An 11,227-nucleotide genomic window follows, 5' to 3' on the forward strand; every position below is an offset into this window, starting at 1 on the left:
CCAGACACAGATGAAGACCTAGCTAGCCAGCGAGTAGCTCATACCAGACACAGATGAAGACCTAGCCAGCCAGCAAGTAGCTCATACCAGACACAGATGAAGACCTAGCTAGCCAGCAAGTAGCTCATACCAGACACAGATGAAGACCTAGCTAGCCAGCGAGTAGCTCATACCAGACACAGATGAAGACCTAGCCAGCCAGCAAGTAGCTCATACCAGACACAGATGAAGACCTAGCTAGCCAGCAAGTAGCTCATACCAGACACAGATGAAGACCTAGCTAGCCAGCGAGTAGCTCATACCAGACACAGATGAAGACCTAGCTAGCCAGCGAGTAGCTCATACCAGACACAGATGAAGACCTAGCTAGCCAGCGAGTAGCTCATACCAGACACAGATGAAGACCTAGCTAGCCAGTGAGTAGCTCATACCAGACACAGATGAAGACCTAGCTAGCCAGCGAGTAGCTCATACCAGACACAGATGAAGACCTAGCTAGCCAGTGAGTAGCTCATACCAGACACAGATGAAGACCTAGCTAGCCAGCGAGTAGCTCATACCAGACACAGATGAAGACCTAGCTAGCCAGCGAGTAGCTCATACCAGACACAGTTGAAAGGGGAAACACATAAGAATCTTTGCCATAGATGAATAGGGTAAACTTTTAATTATATTTGCCGACACCCTACAGTCAAATGTTGGCACCAGTAAAGTAGCCATCTAGCTATATAAACCACACCCCTCTGCAAACCCTTCTCCGATGTTGGTTAGAAGGCAGAACTTATTTAAATGAGGTAAAAGAATATCTGGTTAACATTGATTGGTGTTTTTAAAATGAGAGTCAAGGTGATGTCACCTTGTCACCTTAATAATGAATCCTAGTGTTTGACACGGGGGAGGAAACCAGTAAGGAAGGGTTGGAGTTAAAACCTACAGGAGGGTATCTCATCCAGGAACAGGGTTGGAGTTAAAACCTACAGGAGGGTGTCTCTCATCCAGGAACAGGGTTGGAGTGAAAACCTACAGGAGGGTATATCACCAGGAACAGGGTTGGAGTGAAAACCTACAGGAGGGTATATCACCAGGAACAGGGTTGGAGTGAAAACCTACAGGAGGGTATATCACCAGGAACAGGGTTGGAGTGAAAACCTACAGGAGGGTATCTCTCCAGGAACAGGGTTGGAGTGAAAACCTACAGGAGGGTATCTCTCCAGGAACAGGGTTGGAGTTAAAACCTACAGGAGGGTAACTCTCCAGGAACAGGGTTGGAGTGAAAACCTACAGGAGGGTATCTCTCCAGGAACAGGGTTGGAGTTAAAACGTACAGGAGGGTAGCTCATTCAGGAACAGGGTTGGAGTTAAAACGTACAGAAGTGTATCTCTCCAGGAACAAGGTTGAGCAGCCTTGGTATAGGGTATCATTAGTGACACATCCATTGGCATAACAAGTAGTTACTGCACATGTTTGTTCCAGGTCAGCACTCAGCACTAACAAACACATGACTCATCTAATCCAGGACTTGATTTAGTTTAATCAGATGTGTTAATACTGGGCTCAAAGACAAATGCACATCCTTGAGTTTTCCCAGGTCTAGATTACAGTTTGTATCCACTGTGTTCTAGTGACTTGACAGGGCAGTCGAAAGAACCAGAGCGGATCGCTGATGACCGCCCTAAATATGACTGCCCTCACAGCTGATAGGCCAAGAGACTTGTTCATCAAATGTTAAGAGAAGGGGGGACAATCATTATACCTCAGCAACCAACAATATCAGATCTCACAATCATTATACCTCCACAACCAACAATATCAGATCTCACATGCTGCCTGGCCTGCCTCCTCCAGCAATAAACCTGATTTGTTATGTCATCGAGGTCAAACAAACGTAGTCAACTCTTTCCAAACACGCAGCTGAACCATTGTCATGTGTATCGAAAGCAAACAGAGGAAGGCACTATGGGAAAATCCCATTCCCGGTAGCGACGTGCCGTTCGTGAACCATTAGTTATTTTATAAACTTCTCTTTTTACTGACTCAAGGAGTCAAAATTGGTTTTTCCTGAGTGACTCGTTCATTTTGAAGTTTGTTTGGCCTGCTAGAGCTGTGCCAAAAAAAAAAGTTCATTACCTGTTTGCAATGCACATCAGTGACATCTGCTGGTCAGCAATAAAATAGCAGCGTGTGATTATCAGATAGACGTTTTTTTTTTTGTCTCCTCCTCCACTGTTTTCATCAAAACTCTGTGGCGCAGCAGAAGGTGGTTGGCATCAGAAACCTATAATCAGTTGGAATACCAGGCTCACATCTTACATCATGCCTCCCCTTTTGATGCCGTCAAGGTGACTATTTAAAAAACTAAAACATAATCTATGTTATTATTTAAGGATGCTTAAGACAGAAGCTTCATACTATACTAAATAAAAAAGGAATTATTTGAACCAAATACCCTCACGTCCCTGACTGTTTGTGGTGCAAAGTTCCCTACACTAAGCTACCGGTCAAGTGAAACTTTTAGTACAAAAATCTGAACTACATAAGAATAAAAATAAGAATTTGTTCTTAATAACTGACTTGTCTAGTTAAATAAAAGGTCAAATAAAAAAAATACAAAATAAAGTACGTTGTCCAGTAGAGGTCGGTGTTTGAAATCAGCTTGGAATCGAAGAAAGCACCGGAACTACGACGAAAATCAGTGTGATCTCATATATTACAACACACGGTTTGAAAAAGCACGTGATCAAATGAATCTTTCCAACTTCAGTGTGTTCAAAACAAACAGGAACTGAAATTTAAAATAAATAAAAAAGCTCCAACTGGGAAAATTGGATTTGAACGATCATCTACCTCCAACTCGCCGAACTCTGGCCTCTTTCTAGAGCTCCAACATTCTGACCTCGAAGATCACGGAGGTCATGAGGTCATGATTTGACCTCGTATTTTTCCTGAGTTCCCAGTTGTTTTGAACGCAGCATGATCTGCTTCACAGTTTTGACGCATTCCTCAGAGCTCCTGTATAAAACGTAACATCACCATAAACACTCACATCGGTGCCACAAAAGGAGAGAAGATGATGACAATGCAGGAATGCAGTTTTTAGTTCACAATGATTTGTTTGCAATATGTTGATCTACAGGCTGAGAGAGCTTCATAAACTGTTTATTGATTGTGGGGGTTTTAATAGTGTGAGAAGACAACCACATATTTAGTGAGAATCACAACATAAAAAAAGGTACAAACTAACTTCTAGCTCTTAACTAATGTCGATGTCCAGGCCCCAGGGGAAATCCAACTAGCATAACAAAACAATGGTAATATGACCCCTCGGTGTGTTTCTATGGGCTAATAGCAGTAAGGACTATCTGTTATTCAATGTGTTTCTATGGGCTAATAGCAGTAAGGACTACCTGTTATTCAATGTGTTTCTATGGGCTAATAGCAGTAAGGACTGCCAGTAATGTCCATCAAAACATTTTTTTGATACTTCAAGGGATCTTAAAATTCAAAATAAAATAGCTAAATTATCCTTGGTATGACCTTCTTAAAACAATTCCATAGAGCTTAGTAGTTCACTTTATTAAAGAGGACTGGGATAGGTTATTTTCTAATAGGATTAACACAGACTCCTCCGACTCAGCGGCTCCATACACCTGCTCCGACTACCAACTGTCTGCTGTCATATGCCCACATGAGCATCAGTGGCGACCCGTCACTCAGGGAAGGTGGGACAGAGCTGTTTTGCATGTTATTTTGGCATTAATACATGTCACATATCAGTTTAAAAACAAATGTAAATTAAAAAAAAATACTAAATGGAGTTAATTAAGCCTCCATACAAACATGGTCTCTTTTTTGCTTTCTTGAGTAAGGCAGCTCCAAAACGCAGATGTGGTTCAGCCGAGCTCAGTGCTTTCTGTGGTGGTGGGGCAGCCAGCGGACAATATGGAGCGTAGGGGTTGGTTAATGTTCTCTAGTTGCCCCGTGATTGGCTCAGTGTTCTGTCACTCATGGGGACACTACCTAACTGCCAAATCTAAGAGTAGAGCTTGAAAATTCAAGCCACTTGGTTGCTGCCATAGAGTTTACATTAGAAGTGCTCATCCAAGAAGGCTGCAGGTCATTGACCACAGGTAAAATGACATCAAATCACATGATATCTACTGTAGCTTTGATTGGACTGATCATGTCAACGTCATACTTTCAAAATCTTAGCTAGCAAGCTAGCAGTCATCATCATGAATCACTTCAAACAATTTACTGTGCTTTTTAATCCTTGTCATATGACGAGAAATTATAGATAAAACGTATCGTGCTCATCGGCCATAAACATTACACAACAAGTTGGAAATCACAAATTCAACAATGAGTGGTTTGGAAGTAATCAGTGACTATCTGCAAGCAATCAATCAATCAATCAAAAGCAATCAATCACCAGCCTGCTATTCAGTGGAGTGTGTGTGTGCTCATCACCCTCACTGCAGCTCAGTGCTCATCGAAGACAAGCAATACATTCAAGAGTCGTTCACAATCTAGTTCGGTTGCGGACACAACTAGAGCTCGTTTCAAACGTATCAAGAAATATTCTTATTTGTATGCCTAGTAATCAACACGTGTAAACGTGTGGTTTAAACAATGTACAAGTCTATCACAAACGACAGCTTCAATAAGCAAACCCCTATGGTGAAGGACATGTGGGGTGGCAGGTAGCCTAGTGGTTAGAGTGTTGGACCGAAAGGTTGCTGGATTGAATCCCAGAGCTGACAAGGTAGAAATCTGTCGTTCTGCCCCTGAACAAGGCAGTTAACACACTGTTCCCCGGTAGGCCGTCATTGTAAATAAGAATTTGTTCTTAACTGACTGGCCTAGTTAAATAAATGTGAAAGAGAGGCTTGTAGAATCATGACTCTTTCGAGATTTCCGTTCGCCGGTAGGGCTCTGGGCATTACGAAATGAGTCGATAGATTTGGACTTCTCTTTTGATGATGATTTTGACGAGTCGAAAAGATCCGAGTCAGTAAAAAGAGCTCAACTTAACATCACTAATTCACGGAACCCCCCTCGCCCTGTTGAGTGTGACCTGATAGGTTGGAGGGGTTTAGAGAATCATGGGATGGCTTTTTCTTTGCTCTACAGACAGATGGCAAGCCGTGGTATATTTATTTTACCAGCCAAGCCTGAGAACCCAAACCACACATTCAGCCTGTGGTGGCCATTTCATTCTTAGCGTTTGCACTAGATGCATTTAGAAAACATTAAAAAGACACAAATCCCAATGTACAAAGCTAGCTAGATAGACGCATTAATGATTATTTAACTTACGTAGCTTTTTCCACATGGCATGGTGGCATGCAACGAAACCTTTCCGAATAGCTGCACACACTTCTTCGTCATCCTTGGACCAAAAGCCCCGCTGTTTCTTGATGAATTCCCACAAATAGTCCCTTGCGAATTGCGCTGCTTCGCGGCCTCCGTGGCCATCAAACACCGCGAAGAAAGCCACTGAGCGCTGGGGGTGGTTATCGCTCTTGGTCGCAGCCGGAGTACTCTCCACTTTCGATCCTGCCAGTGCAGCAGCTGCAAAACGTTGGTTCCCATTTTGTACATTTTGTGTCCATGTAACTGTAGTGGATGCAGAGGCAGATAGAGGATCGTTGTGTGCAGTCCGATCTTGATGCTCGTTTTCAGGCTTTTCCGGCACAATGTCGGCCGTCGAGCTATTCCCTTTGGTCTCATCTTGTTCGTCCGAGTTCAGTTCGTCTTCCCCCGGCTCGGGCTCCATTACTACCTCGGTAACATCCTCCATGTATTTTCTGCCTCCCTGATCGGAAAAAACACTCACTCGCATCAACAATGCGTTTTCCATGGCTGTAGAGACGTCTTTCTTCAGATGCTGGGGGTTTGTAGTACCTAAAAATGGTTTCAAAAGTATTTTAAGTTAAGTTTATGGCAGCTTAATGATCAATCGCCCGCTTTCGGTCTTTGTTTATTTTCAAGCCTTGTAGGCATGCTCAGGAACGCATTGACGTCAGAGCTGTATCAACTGGGGGTAATGTCCGGAAAAATGCACCAGTGCGCCACCTACTGGATGTGTAAATCTAAATGTATTTGTCACATACTTCATAATAAACAACAGGTGTCGACTAAAAGTGGATCAGATCGCTTATTTACGGCCATTCTCAACAATGCAGAGAGAAAAATAATTCCACGAGGAATATATACAGGCCTACATAGTAACAATAGCTTGGAGTGTGCAAGGTGGTATTGAATGTGTCACCGTCTGTCACCTTGATCACTCACATTTCCCTCGACCTGTTCCTACGTTGTAAACTTTCATTCATAGGCTAGGTTGTAGCAACCTCATGATGGGGATAGGGAACATTTTAGTATCATGCAGTAGCCTAAACCTATCGCTGTTACATTGAACAGGGTGAATATGAATGACAGTAACCTAAACCTATCGCTGTTACATTGAACAGGGTGAATATGGCCACGCAGTTGTGGGTGAGCAAGGAGTCCAGGAGGGGACTAAGCACGCCCCTGAGGGGCCCCCGTGTTGAGGGTGTGGTGTTGCCTACCCTTACCACCTGGGGGGCGGCCCGTCAGGAAGTCCAGGGTTTAGTAGCAGAGGGAGGTGTTTAGTCCCAGGGTCCTGAGCTTAGTGAGGACCTTGTAGGGCTCAATGGTGTTGAACACTGAGCTGTAGTCAATGAACAGCATTCTCAAATAGGTGTTCCTCTTGTCAGGGGCGGACTGAAACAATAATTCAGGCTGGGAGTTTAACTCCGTCCCAGGCCACCCTGTTCACGCAAACCACCTGAACGCAAATGTTGTAGTCCAACCCTATTTGTTGATGTAACGGGTACAAAACGAGTTATACATTTGGCCACTATGTTCATCTGGGAAGAAAGTTATCCACATTACAAAATACAAACATTTGGGGCTGACCAACAAGTAGCCTATCTGAACACTGAGTTTTCAAGGTAATGTATGGCTATGGGTGCACCCTCATAAACTCACTAGGAATAGACCAATCATAGCACATACAAATGCACAAGGCTAGACACACAAAACTATTAGACTACACTTTTTTTTTTAAGAGAATGAGATATACAGAGTTATCTCAAATGTTCAAATGATTATCTTTATATCCATGCATCAAAAATATAAATACATCTTCAAACATATAACAGTATAACTTTAGACCGTCCCCTCGCCCGTACAACAGTCACCCACGAAGCATCGTTACCCATCGCTCCACAAAATCCGCGGTCAAGGGCAGTGTGGAGTGCAATAGAGATTGCATCATCTGTGGATCTGTTGGGGCGGTATGCAAGTTGGAGTGGGTCTTGGGTTTCTGGGATAATGGTGTTGATGTGAGCCATGACCAGCCTTTCAAAGCACTTCATGGCTAAAGACTTGAGCCCGTACAACAGTCACCCACGAAGCATCGTTACCCATCGCGGCCCTTGCAGAGCAAGAGGAACCACTACTTCAAGGTCTCAGAGCAAGTGATGTCACTGATTGAAACGCTATTTAGCGCGCACCACAGCTAACTAAGCTAGCCGTTTCACATCCGTTACACACACATCCACTGAACTTGAACTTAAGCTACAACAATGTAAGCATAGTACAAAAGTCGAAAAATAACTCCTCTACAAAAAAAATAAAAAATAATGTAGATTACAATGTTTACTCACTGGTGTCCATAAATCGTGATGTTTTTTCCCCCGAGCTGGATGTTATTGTAGTAGTGCTGGTACTAATGATCTTTGTCATTTCCCGTGATGTGTCACACAGGCTACTTACTGTGTTATGTTCATGCATGCATTATAGTTAGGTTACTGTAGCCTGTTTCTCTGTACAGTGGATGTGCACTTTCCCTAGTGTATGTGGCATGACTCATGACCGAATGCCAGCAAGTCCATAGTCTAGGTTTACAATTTTTTTACTATGTTTTACTAGTTGAAACATATTGCCTTCAAAGTCATATTATGATCGCTATGTTGCACTCATTGCTATTATATAATTCCTCCACGAAGACGCAAGACTGTGCAAACTGTTTAGCCTACCGGCCGTGTGTCACTATTATTCGCTAGGCTACTTAGCTAGCCATGCTGGGTGTCACTGTGTGTGTGTGTGTGTGTGTGTCAGTGTGTAGCAAGAGAGTGAGAGTCGCGCCTGATACGTGGATTCTCCGTCAACTCATTCCTGCTTGCTATATTATCGCTGGTCAAGTTGACTATTCGGGGCAGGCCAAAACGACCCTCAGGCCACCGGGAACTGTCCTGTTGCTCCCGGCTGCCAGTCTACCATTGCCTCTTGTCCAGGTGGGAAAGGGCAGTGTGGAGTGCAATAGAGATTGCATCATCTGTGGATCTGTTGGGGCGGTATGCAAGTTGGAGTGGGTCTTGGGTTTCTGGGATAATGGTGTTGATGTGAGCCATGACCAGCCTTTCAAAGCACTTCATGGCTAAAGACTTGAGTGCTATGGGTCGGAAGTCCTTTACGCAGGTTACCTTAGTCTTTTTGGGCACAGGGACTATGGTGGTCTGCTTGAAACATGTTGGTATTACAGACTCAGTCAGGGACAGGTTGAAAATGTCAGTGAGGAGACTTGCCAGTTGGTCAGCGCATGCTCGGAGTACATGTCCTTGTAATCTGTCTGGCCCTGCGGCCTTGTGAATGTTGACCTGTTTAAAGGTCTTACTCACATCGGCTTTGGAGAGTGTGATCACACAGTCGTCTGGAACAGCTGATGCTGGCATGCATGTATCAGTGTTACTTGCTCTCGAAGCGAGCAAAGAAGTCATTTAGCTTTCCTGGTAGGCTTGTGTCACTGGGCAGCTTGCTGCTGTGCTTCCCTTTGTAGTCTGTAATAGTTTGCAAGCCCTGTCACATCCGACGAGCGTCGGAGCCGGTGTAGTATGATTCAAACTTAGTTCAGTATTGATGCTTTGCCTGTTTGATGGTTCGTCAGAGGGCATAGCAAGATCTTTTTTTATAAGCTTCAGGGTTTAGAGTCCTTGAAAGCGGCAGCTCTACCCTTTAGCTCAGTGCGGATCTTGCCTGTAATCCATGGCTTCTGGTTGGGGTATATACTTACGGTCACTGTGGGGACGATGTCATTGATGCACTTATTGATGAAGCCAGTGACTGATGTGGTGTACTCCTCAATGCCATCAGAAGAATCCCAGAAAATTTTTCAGTCTGTGATAGCGAAACAGTCCTGTAGTTTAGCATCTGCTTCATCTGACCACTTTTTATAGACCGAGTCACTGGTGCTTCCTGCTTTAGATGTTGCTTGTAAGCAGGAGTCAGGAGGATAGAATGATGGTCAGATTTGCCAAATGGAGGGCGAGGGAGAGCTTTGTACGCGTCTCTGTGTGTGGAGTAAAAGTGGTCTAGAGTTTTTTTCCCTCTGGTTACACATGTGACATGTTGATAGAAATGAGGTACAATGGATCAAAGTTTCTCTGCATTAAAGTCCCCGGCCACTAGGAGCGCCGCCTCTGGATGAGCGGTTTCCTGTTTGCTTATGGCCTTATACAGCTCATTGAGTGCGGTCTTAGTGCCAGCAACGGTCTGTGGTGGTATATAGACAGCTGCAAAAAATACAGATAATCTCTCTTGGTAGATAGTGTGGTCTACAGATTATCATGAGATACTCTACCTCAGGTGAGCAAAACCTTGAGACTTCCTCAGATTTCGTGTGCCAGCTGTTGTTTTCAAATATACAGTACATAGACCGTTGCCCCTTGTCTTACCAGAGGCCGTTGTTCTATCCAGCCGAAAAAGCGTATAACCCATCATCTGTATGTTATTCATGTCATCGTTCAGCCAAGACTCGGTGAAACATAAGATATTACAGTTTTTATTGGCCCGTTGGTAGAATATATACGTGATAGATAGTAGTTAGTCTATTTCATTATCCATTGATTGTACGTTGGCTAATAGGACTGATGGTAAAGGTAGATTACCTTCTCGGCGTCGGATCCTTACAAGGCACCCAGACCTTCGTCCCTGATATCTCTGTCTCTTTCTCCTGCGAATGACGGGGATGAGGGCCTTGTCGGGCGTCTGAAGTAAATTCTTCTCGTCCGACTCGTTGAAGAAAAAGTTTTCCTCCAGTACAGGGTGAGTAATCGCTGTCCTGATATCTAGAAGCTCTTTTCAATCATAAGACATGGTGGCAGAAACATTATGTACAAAATAAGTTACAAATAACGTGAAAGAACACACAATTGGTTACGGGATCGTAAGAACTGCCTTTTCCTTCGGCGCCATCCCTAACTGCAGGAGCTGCTGGATGAGCTATATTGCTAGATACACTTTGCTTATTGTTGTGTTTAGGAAATGTAATTTCCACAGCTTTTACTAGATGCAGTGCTACTGTCAGAACCTCTCATGGCTCACCGTCTGGCTTTTCTCTCTCTGAAATGACCTACTTTGACAATATGATCGTGTTTAGGAAGTGTAGTTTATCAAAACACCTCGTGACAGTAACACATCCATCCGTTTCTTCTTAAAGTCAGACGATGTATGGTCAACTTTATTTGCTCCGTCTCAGAATTGGGCCTACTTGACAAATCTCTGACACTGGTCTCAGCTTGGTATTATACACCCCTTGTCTGTGACAAAGGAATCAACATGTCTGCGTTTCTGTACCTTCTCAGGGTTGGCCAGGGAGAAAGGCAGTGGGAGAGGCTCATCTCTCCAGACCCAGTCCCGTTTTAACTCCTATCCAGAGGAACAGGGGGGGAGGAAGGAGAGGTAAGAGAGACGAGAGGAGAAGAAGTGTACCCCTCACCTCAGGGTTATCTTCACACACTGGAAGTCTGTCTCCCCCATCTACCTGTCTGTCTCCCCCATCTCCCCTGCTCTCACTTGGGGCCAAAGCCAGGCAACGGGTACCTTTTCAGCCTGCATTTACATACCAATGAGGAACTGAACTTTAACACCTCGGAAAGCAACTGTTTTGATGATGCAGAGGTTGTTTTATTCTGCTCTTCACAAATCCTCGCTGTCAGTGTAACGCAAGGGTGTAAACCACTAGTGTAACGCAAGGGTGTAAACCACTAGTGTAACGCAAGGGTGTAAACCACTAGTGTAACGCAAGGGTGTAAACCACTAGTGTAACGCAAGGGTGTAAACCACTAGTGTAACGCAAGGGTGTAAACCACTAGTGTAACGCAAGGGTGTAAACCACTAGTGTAACGCAAGGGTGTAAAC

At 44.2% G+C, this 11,227-nt stretch overlaps 1 pseudogene; it reads right to left on the reverse strand.

Moving 5' to 3' along the window:
* Nucleotides 1-6,014, reverse strand: part of LOC109904934 (protein phosphatase 1D-like) — a 21,390-nt pseudogene extending 15,376 nt beyond the window's left edge.
* Nucleotides 6,015-11,227: the final 5,213 nt, after the last annotated feature.

Source organism: Oncorhynchus kisutch, linkage group LG15 (assembly GCF_002021735.2).
Source record: "Oncorhynchus kisutch isolate 150728-3 linkage group LG15, Okis_V2, whole genome shotgun sequence".
Lineage (NCBI taxonomy): Eukaryota > Metazoa > Chordata > Actinopteri > Salmoniformes > Salmonidae > Oncorhynchus > Oncorhynchus kisutch.